The following is a 10,314-nucleotide window of genomic DNA, read 5'->3' on the forward strand; positions in this document are numbered from 1 at the left end:
TCAGAATGGACCATCCTGGATATATTCTATGATGGTTTATCTGAGCTATCAAAGATGTCATTGGATACTTCTGCAGGTGGATCCATTCACCTCAAGAAAACGCCTGCAGAAGCTCAAGAACTCATTGACATGGTTGCTAATAACCAGTTCATGTACACTTCTGAGAGGAATCCTGTGAATAATGGGACGCCTATGAAGAAGGGAGTTCTTGAAATTGATACTCTGAATTCCATATTGGCTCAGAATAAAATATTGACTCAACAAGTCAATATGATTTCCCAAAGTCTGAATGGAATGCAAGCTGCATCCAACAGTACTCAAGAGGCATCTTCTGAAGAAGAAGCTTATGATCCTGAGAACCCTGCAATAGCAGAGGTGAATTACTTAGGTGAACCTTATGGAAACACCTATAACTCATCATGGAGAAATCATCCAAATTTCTCATGGAAGGATTAAAAGCCTCAACAAGGCTTTAATAATGGTGGAAGAAACAGGTTTAGCAATAGCAAGCCTTTTCCATCATCCACTCAGCAACAGACAGAGAATTCTGAGCAGAATCCATCTAGCTTAGCAAACTTAGTCTCTGATCTATCTAAGGCCACTGTGAGTTTCATGAATGAAACAAGGTCTTCCATTAGAAATTTGGAAGCACAAGTGGGCCAGCTGAGTAAAAGGATCACTGAAATCCCTCCTAGTACTCTCCCAAGCAATACAGAAGAGAATCCAAAAGGAGAGTGCAAGGCCATTGACATAAGCATCATGGCCGAACCTGTAAGGGAAGGAGAGGACATGAATCCCAAGGAGGAAGATCTCCTGGGACGTCCAGTGATCAATAAGGAGTTTCCCTCTAAGGAACCAAAGGAATCTGAGGCTCATCTAGAGACCATAGAGATTCCATTAAACCTCCTTATGCCATTCATGAGCTCTGATGAGTATTCCTCTTCTGAAGAGAATGAGGATGTTACTGAAGAGCAAGCTGCCAAGTCCCTTGGTGCAATCATGAAGCTAAATGCCAAATTATTTGGTATTGAGACTTGGGAAGATGAACCTCCCTTTTTCACCAATGAACTAAGTGATCAGGATCAACTGACACTACCTCAGAAGAGACAGGATCCTGGAAAGTTCATAATACCTTGTACCATAGGCACCATGATCTTTAAGGCTCTGTGTGACCTTGGTTCAGGGATAAACCTCATGGCCCTCTCTGTAATAGAGAAACTGGGAATCTATGGTGTGCAAGCTGCTAAAATCTCATTAGAGATGGCAGATAATTCAAGAAAACAGGCTTATGGACAAGTAGAGGACGTGTTAGTAAAGGTTGAAGGCCTTTACATCCCTGCTGATTTCATAGTCCTGGATACTGGAAAGGAAGAGGATGAATCCATCATCCTAGGAAGACCTTTCCTAGCCACAGCAAGAGCTGTGATTGACGTGGACAGAGGAGAATTGATCCTTCAAATAAATGAGGACAACCTTGTGATTACAACTCAAGGATCTCTCTCTGCATCCATGGAGAGGAAGCATAAAAAGCTTCTCTCAAAGCAGAGTCAAACAAAGCCCCCACAGTCAAACTCTAAGTTTGGTGTTGGCAGGCCACAACCAAACTCTAAGTTTGGTGTCAAACCCCCATATCCAAACTCTAAGTTTGGTGTTGGGAGGTCTCAACAACGCTCTGCACATCTGTGAGGCTCCATGAGAGCCCACTGTCAAGCTATTGACATTAAAGAAGCGCTTGTTGGGAGGCAACCCAATTTTTATTTATCTAACTATATTTTTCATAGTTATATGTCTTTATAGGTTCATGATCATGAGGAGTTACAAAATAAATATAAAAATTGAAAACGGAATCAAAAACAGCAGAAGAAAAATCACACCCTGGAGGAAGCATCTGCCTGGCGTTCAATGCCAGAACAGAGCAGTATCTAGGCGCTGAACGCCCAAAATGGGCATCATCTGGGCGCTGAACGCCAGAATTGCACCCTGGAGAGGAGCTGGAGCTGAACGCCCAGAACAAGCATGGTTCTGGCGTTCAACGCCAGAAATAGGCAACAAATGGGCGTTGAACGCCCAAAATGGGCACCAACATGGCGCTGAACGCCCAGAGTTGTGTGCAAGGGCATTTTACATGCCTAATTTGGTGCAAGGTTGTAATTCCTTGAACACCTCAGGATCTGTGGACCCCACAGGATCATCTCAAGATTTGTGGACCCCACAGGATCATCTCAGGATCTGTGAATCTCACAGGATCCCCACCCACCTCACCCTCTCTCTCTCCATTCATGGTTATCCCTTCTGTTTTCCATTCACCACTCACATCCATACACACATCCCTCTATCTCCTCCATATCTTCTTCTTCTTCATCTATTCTTTCTTCTCTTGCTCGAGGGCGAGCAAGATTCTAAGTTTGGTGTGGTAAAAGCATAAGCTTTTTGTTTTTCCATTACCATTAATGGCACCTAAGGCCAGAGAAACCTCAAGAAAGAGGAAAGGGAAGACAATTGCTTCCACCTCTGAGCCATGGGAGATGGAAAGATTCATCTCACAAGCCCATCACTAAGAAAAGGATGGAGCAAACAAGAGATCACATTCATGGATCTCAACAGGCACATGAAGAAGCTCATCATCAAGAAATCCCTGAGATACCTCAAGGGATGCACTTTCCTCCTCAGAATTCTTGGGAGCAAATCAACACCTCCCTAGGAGAATTAAGTTCCAACATGGGACAACTAAGGGTGGAACATCAAGAGCACTCCATCATCCTTCATGAAATAAGAGAAGATCAAAAAGCAATGAGGGAGGAGCAACAAAGACAAGGAAGAGACATAGAAGAGTTCAAGGACATCATTGGTTCCTCAAGAAGGAAACGCCACCATCACTAAGGTGGACTCATTCCTTGTTCTTATTTCTTCTGTTTTTTGTTTTCTCTATGTTAAGTGCTTATCTATGTTTGTGTCTTCATTACATGATCATTAGTAGTTAGTAACTTTGTCTTAAAGTTATGAATGTCCTATGAATCCATCACCTCTCTTAAATGAAAAATGTTTTAATTCAAAAGAACAAGAAGTACATGAGTTTCGAATTTATCCTTGAACATAGCTTAATTATATTGATGTGGTGACAATGCTTCTTGTTTTCTGAATGTATGCTTGAACAGTGCATATGTTGGTGCACGAAATTGTGATGTCCAGGCTCGAACTATTCCTGGCACGTGAGCAACTTGGTACGCGTAATCGTTATTACACATTCATAATTTGTCACAACTTCGATACAACTAACCAGCAAGTGCACTAGGTCGTCCAAGTAATACCTTACGTGAGTAAGGGTCGAATCCCACGGAGATTGTTGGTATGAAGCAAGCTATTGTCACCTTGTAAATCTCAGTCAGGCAGATATAAAGTGATAATGGTGTTTTCGAATATTATATAATAAAATAGGGATAGAGATACTTATGTAAATCATTGGTAGGAATTTCAGATAAGCGAATGGAGATGCTTTTCGTTCCTCTGAACCTCTGCTTTCCTGCTATCTTCATCCAATCAGTCTCACTCCTTTCCATGGCTGGCTTTATGTGATACATCACCACTGTCAATGGCTACTTTCGGTCATCTCTCGGGAAAATGATCCAATGCCCTGTCACGGCACAGCTAATCGTCTGGAGGCATCACCCTTGCCAATGGCTTCATCTTATCCTCTCAGTGAATAATATGCTCACGCACCTTGTCACGGCACGGCTATTCATCTGTCGGTTCTCGATCATGCTGGAATAGGATTTACTATCCTTTTGCGTCTGTCACTAACGCCCTGCAATCGCGAGTTAGGAGCTCGTCACAGTCATTCAATCATTGAATCCTACTCGGAATACCACAGACAAGGTTTAGACCTTCCGGATTCTCTTGAATGCCGCCATCATTCTAGCTTACGCCACGAAGATTCTGGTTAGGAGATCTAAGAGATATTCATTCTAGCTCAATTCATGTAGAACAGAAGTGTTTGTCAGGCACGCGTTCATAAGGGAGAAGGATGATGAGCGTCACACATAATCATCACCTTCATCATGTTCTTGGGTGTGAATGGATATCTTAGAAGCGAAATAAGAAGAATTGAATAGAAAACAGTAGTACTTTGCATTAATCTTTGAGGAACAGCAGAGCTCCACACCTTAATCTATGGAGTGTAGAAACTCTACCGTATGAAAATACATAAGTGAAGGTCCAGGCATGGCCGAGATGGCCAGCCCCCTAAAACGTGATCAAAGGATCATAAGGTAACCCAAAGATGCCTAATACAATAGTAAGAGGTCCTATTTATAATAAACTAGCTACTAGGGTTTACATGAGTAAGTATTTGATGTATAAATCCACTTCCGGGGCCCACTTGGTGTGTGTTTGGGCTGAGCTTAAGTGTTGCACGTGCAGAGGCCATTTGTGGAGTTGAACGCCAGTTTTTGTGCCAGTTTGGGCGTTCAACTCTGGTTTTGGATCCTTTTCTGGCGCTGGACGCCAGATTTGGGTAGAAAGCTGGCGTTGAACGCCAGTTTACGTCGTCAATTCTTGGCCAAAGTATAGACTATTATATATTGCTGGAAAGCCCTGGATGTCTACTTTCCAACGCAATTGGAAGCGCGCCATTTCGAGTTCTGTAGCTCCAGAAAATCTACTTTGAGTGCAGGGAGGTCAGAATCCAACAGCATCAGCAGTCCTTTTTCAACCTCTGAATCTGATTTCTGCTCAAGTCTCTCAATTTCAGCCAGAAAATACCTGAAATCACAGAAAAACACACAAACTCATAGTAAAGTCCAGAAATGTGAATTTAACATAAAAACTTATGAAAACATCCCTAAAAGTAACTAGATCCTACTAAAAGCATAATAAAAACAATGCCAAAAAGCGTATAAATTATCCGCTCATCACAACACCAAACTTAAATTGTTGCTTGTCCCCAAGCAACTGAAAATCAAAATAGGATAAAAAGAATAGAATATACTATAAATTCCAAACTATCAATGAAACAGAGCTTCAATCATATGAGCGGGACTTATAGCTTTTTGCCTCTTGAATAGTTTTGGCATCTCACTTTATCCATTGAGGTTCAGAATGATTGGCATCTATAGGAACTTCAGATTTCGAATAGTGTTATTGACTCTCTTAGTTCAGTATGATGATTCTTGAACACAGCTTCTTTATGAGTCTTGGCCGTGGCCCTAAGCATTTTGTTTTCCAGTATTACCACCGGATACATAAATGCCACAGACGCATAATTGGGTGAACCTTTTCAGATTATGACTCAGCTTTGCTAAAGTCCCCAATTAGAGGTGTCCAGGGTTCTTAAGCACACTCTCTTTTTTTTTTTTTTTTTTTTTTGCTTTGGACCTTGACTTTAACCGCTCAGTCTCAAGTTTTCACTTGACACCTACACGCCACAAGCACATGGTTAGGGACAGCTTGGTTTAGCCGCTTAGACCAGGATTTTATTCCTTTAGGCCCTCCTATCCACTGATGCTCAAAGCCTTGGGATCCTTTTTAATTACCCTTGCCTTTTGGTTTTAAGGGTTATTGGCTTTTTGCTCTTGCCTCTTGGTTTTAAGAGCTTTGGCTTTTTCTGCTTGCTTTTTCTTTTTCTTTCTATTTTTTTCGCCTTTTTTTTTCTGCAAGCTTTGTTCTTTGCTGCTTTTTCTTGCTTCAAGAATCATTTTTATGATTTTTCAGATTATCAAATAACATGTCTCCTAGTCATCATTCTTTCAAGAGCCAACATATTTAACATTCTTAAACAACAACTTCAAAAGACATATGCACTGTTCAAGCATACATTCAGAAAACAAGAAGCATTGTCACCACATCAATATAATTAAACTAAGTTCAAGGATAAATTCGAAACTCATGTACTTCTTGTTCTTTTGAATTAAAACATTTTTCATTTAAGAGAGGTGATGGATTCATAGGACATTTATAACTTTAAGACAAAGTTACTAACTACTAATGATCATGTAATGAAGACACAAACATAGATAAGCACATAACATAGAAAACGAAAAGCAGAAGAATTAAGAACAAGGAATGAATCCACCTTAGTGATGGTGGCATTTCCTTCTTGAGGAATCAATGATGTCCTTGAGCTCTTCTATGTCTCTTCCTTGTCTTTGTTGCTCCTCCCTCATTGCTTTTTGATCTTCTCTTATTTCATGAAGCATGATGGAGTGCTCTTGATGTTCCACCCTTAGTTGTCCCATATTGGAACTCAATTCTCCTAGGGAGGTGTTTGATTTGCTCCCAATAGTTTTGTGGAGGAAAGTGCATTTGAGGCATCTCCGGGATCTCATGGAAATGAGCTTCTTGCGCCTCTTGAGCTCCATGGATGGGCTCTCTTGCTTGCTCCATCTTTTTCTTAGTGATGGGCTTGTCCTCTTTAATGAGGATATCTCCTCTATGTCAATCCCAGCTGAATTGCATAGGTGGCAAATGAGGTGAGGAAAGGCTAACCTTGCCATAGTGGAGGACTTGTCAGCCACCTTGTAGAGTTCTTGAGGTATAATCTCATGAACTTCCACCTCTTCTCCAATCATGATGCTATGGATCATGATGGCCCGGTCTATAGTAACTTCAGACCGGTTGCTAGTGGGAATGATTGAGCATTGAATAAATTCCAACCATCCTCTAGCTATAGGCTTGAGGTCCAATCTTCTTAGTTGAACCGGCTTGCCTTTGGAGTCAATCTTCCATTGAGCTCCTTCTACACATATGTCCATAAGGACTTGGTCCAACCTTTGATCAAAGTTGACTCTCCTTGTGTAGGGGCGTGCGTTCTCTTCCATGTATGGCAAGTTGAACGCCAACCTCACATTCTCCGGACTAAAATCTAAGTATTTCCCCCGAACCATTGTAACGTAGTTCTTTGGATCCGGGTTCTTACTTTGATCATGGTTCTTGGTGATCCATGCATTGGCATAGAACTCTTGAACCATTAGGATACCGACTTGTTGAATGGGATTTGTTAGAACTTCCCAACCTCTTCTTTGAATTTCATGTCGGATCTCCGGATACTCATTTCTTTTGAGTTTAAAAGGGACCTCAGGGATCACCTTCTTCTTGGCCACAACATCATAGAAGTGGTCTTGATGGGCTTTGGAGATGAATCTTTCCATCTCCCATGACTCGGATGTGGAAGCTTTTGTCTTCCCTTTCCCTCTTCTAGAGGATTCTCCGGTCTTGGGTGCCATCAATGGTAATGGAAAAACAAAAAAGCTATGCTTTTACCACACCAAACTTAGAATATTGCTCGCCCTCGAGCAATAAACAAAAGAATAGAAGAAGAAAAAGAAGAAATATGGAGAGGGAGAGGGAGAAGTGGTTTCGGCCAAGGAGAGTGTAGAGGGGTGTGTTGTGTGAATTTGAAGAAGAATGGATGGCTTTATATAGGGTAGGGAGGTGGGGTTAAGGTTCGGCCATATGGGTGAGTTTGGGTGGGAAATTGGTTTTGAATTTTGAAGGTAGTGGAGTTTATGAGGTAGGTTTATGGGGAAGAGAGATTGAGGTGATTGGTGAGGGGTTTTTAGGGAAGAGTGTTTATGGGGTTGTGTGAAAGAGAGTGGTGAGGAGAGGTGAGTGGAGGTAGGTGGGGATCCTGTGTGGTCCACAGATCCTGAGTGGATCCTGTGGGATCCACAGATCCTGAGGTGTCAAGGATTTACATCCCTGCACCCATTAGGCATGTAAAAATGCCTTTGTACACAACTCTGGGCGTTCAGCGCCAGGTTGGTGGCCATTTTGGGCGTTCAACGCCCATCTGTGTGCCATTTCTTGCGTTGAACGCCAGAACCATGCCTGTTCTGGCGTTTAGCACCCAGAAGCTGCCCATTTTGGGCGTTCAGCGCCAGAACCATGCTCTGTTCTGGCGCTGAACGCCAGACAGATGCTCCTCCAGGGTGTGATTTTTCTTCTGCTGTTTTTGATTCCGTTTTCAATTTTTATATTTATTTTGTGACTCCACATGATCATGAACCTAAGAGAACATGAAAAACAATAAAATTAAGAATTAGATAAACATTGGGTTGCCTCCCAACAAGCGCTTCTTTAATGTCAATAGCTTGACAGTGAGCTCTCATGGAGCCTCACAGATGTGCAGAGCTTTGTTGAAACTCTCCAACACCAAACTTAGAGTTTGGATATGGGAGTTCAACACCAAACATAGAGTTTGACTGTGGGGGCTCTGGTTGACTCTGCTTGGAGAGAAGCTTTTTCTGCTTCCTCTCCATGGTTGCAGAGGGAGATCCTTGAGTTTTAAACACAAGGGAGTTCTCATTCCATTGAAGGAATATTTCACCTCTGTCAACATCAATCACAGCTCTTGCTGTGGCCAGGAAAGGTCTTCCTAGGATGATGGATTCATCCTCTTCCTTTCCAGTATCCAGGACTATGAAATCAGCAGGGATGTAAAGGCCCTCAACCTTTACTAATACATCTTCTACTTGTCCATAAGCCTGTTTTCTTGAGCTGTCTGCCATCTCTAGTGAGATTTTAGCAGCTTGCACCCCATAGATTCCCAGTTTCTCTATTACAGAGAGGGGCATGAGGTTTATTCCTGAACCAAGGTCACACAGAGCTTTAAAGATCATAGTGCCTATGGTACAGGGTATTATGAACTTTCCAGGATCCTGTCTCTTCTGAGGTAATGTCAGTTGATCCAGATCACTCAATTCATTGATGAACAAGGGAGGTTCAACTTCCCAAGTATCAATGCCAAATAATTTGGCATTCAGCTTCATGATTGCACCAAGAAACTTGGCTGTTTGCTCTTCAGTAACATCCTCATTCTCTTCAGAAGAGGAATACTCATCAGAGCTCATGAAGGGTATAAGGAGGTTCAATGGAATCTCTATGGTCTCTAGATGAGCCTCAGAGTCCTTTGGTTCCTCAGAGGGAAGCTCCTTATTGATCACTGGACGTCCCAGGAGGTCTTCCTCCTTGGGATTCACGTCCTCTCCTCTCCTCACAGGTTCGGCCATGGTGCTTATGTCAATGGCCTTGCACTCTCCTTTTGGATTCTCTTCTGTATTGCTTGGGAGAGTACTAGGAGGGATTTCAGTGATCCTTTTACTCAGCTGGCCCACTTGTGCTTCCAAGTTTCTAATGGAAGACCTTGTTTCATTCATGAAACTTACAGTGGCCTTGGACAGATCAGAGACTAAATTTGCTAAATTAGAAGTATTTTGTTCAGAGTTCTCTGTCTGTTGCTGAGTTGATGATGGAAAAGGCTTGCTATTGCTAAACCTGTTTCTTCCACCATTATTAAAGCCTTGTTGAGGCTTTTGATCCTTCCATGAGAAATTTGGATTATTTCTCCATGTTGAGTTATAGGTGTTTCCATAAGGTTCACCTAAGTAATTTACCTCTGCTATTGCAGGGTTCTCAGGATCATAGGCTTCTTCTTCAGAAGATGCCTCTTGAGTACTGTTGGATGCAGCTTGCATTCCATGCAGACTCTGAGAGATCATATTGACTTGCTGAGCCAATATTTTATTCTGAGCCAATATGGCATTCAGAGTATCAACTTCAAGAACTCCCTTCTTCATAGGCGTCCCATTACTCACAAGATTCCTTTCAGAAGTGTACATGAACTGGTTATTAGCAACCATGTCAATGAGTTCTTGAGCTTCTGCAGGCGTTTTCTTTAGGTGAATGGATCCACCTGCAGAAGTGTCCAGTGACATCTTTGATAGCTCAGATAAACCATCATAGAATATATCCAGGATGGTCCATTCTGAAAGCATGTCAGAAGGACACTTTTTGGTCAACTGTTTGTATCTTTCCCAAGCTTCATAGAGGGATTCACCTTCTTTCTGTCTGAAGGTTTGAACATCAGCTCTAAGCTTGCTCAGCTTTTGAGGAGGAAAGTACTTGGCTAAGAAAGCCGTGACCAGCTTATCCCAAGAGTTCAGGCTGTCTTTATGTTGAGAATCCAACCATAATCTAGCTCTGTCTCTTACAGCAAAAGGGAAAAGCATGAGCCTGTAGACTTCAGGATCTACTCCATTAGTCTTAACAGTATCACATATCTGCAAGAATTCAGTTAAGAACTGAAAAGGATCTTCAGATGGAAGTCCATGAAACTTGCAGTTCTGCTGCATCAGAGAAACTAACTGAGGTTTCAGCTCAAAGTTATTTACTCCAATGGCAGGAATGGAGATGCTTCTTCCATGTAAATTGGAATTAGGTGCAGTGAAGTCACCAAGCATTCTCCTTGCATTGTTGTTGGGTTCGGCTGCCATCTCCTTTACTTGTTCGAAATTTTCAATCAAGTTGTCTCTGGATTGTTGT

General features: G+C 42.1%; 1 non-coding gene across 1 annotated transcript; it reads left to right on the plus strand.

The window, feature by feature from the left end:
* The first annotated feature begins 9,761 nt into the window (after positions 1 to 9,761).
* LOC148573339 (small nucleolar RNA R71) lies at positions 9,762 to 9,869 on the plus strand. Its single transcript, XR_015905655.1, has one exon. It is a non-coding gene; the product is annotated as a small nucleolar RNA R71 (small nucleolar RNA).
* Positions 9,870 to 10,314: the final 445 nt, after the last annotated feature.

Source organism: Arachis ipaensis, chromosome B2 (genome assembly GCF_059453495.1).
Source record: "Arachis ipaensis isolate K30076 ecotype BB chromosome B2, ASM5945349v1, whole genome shotgun sequence".
NCBI classification, from domain to species: Eukaryota; Viridiplantae; Streptophyta; class Magnoliopsida; order Fabales; family Fabaceae; genus Arachis; species Arachis ipaensis.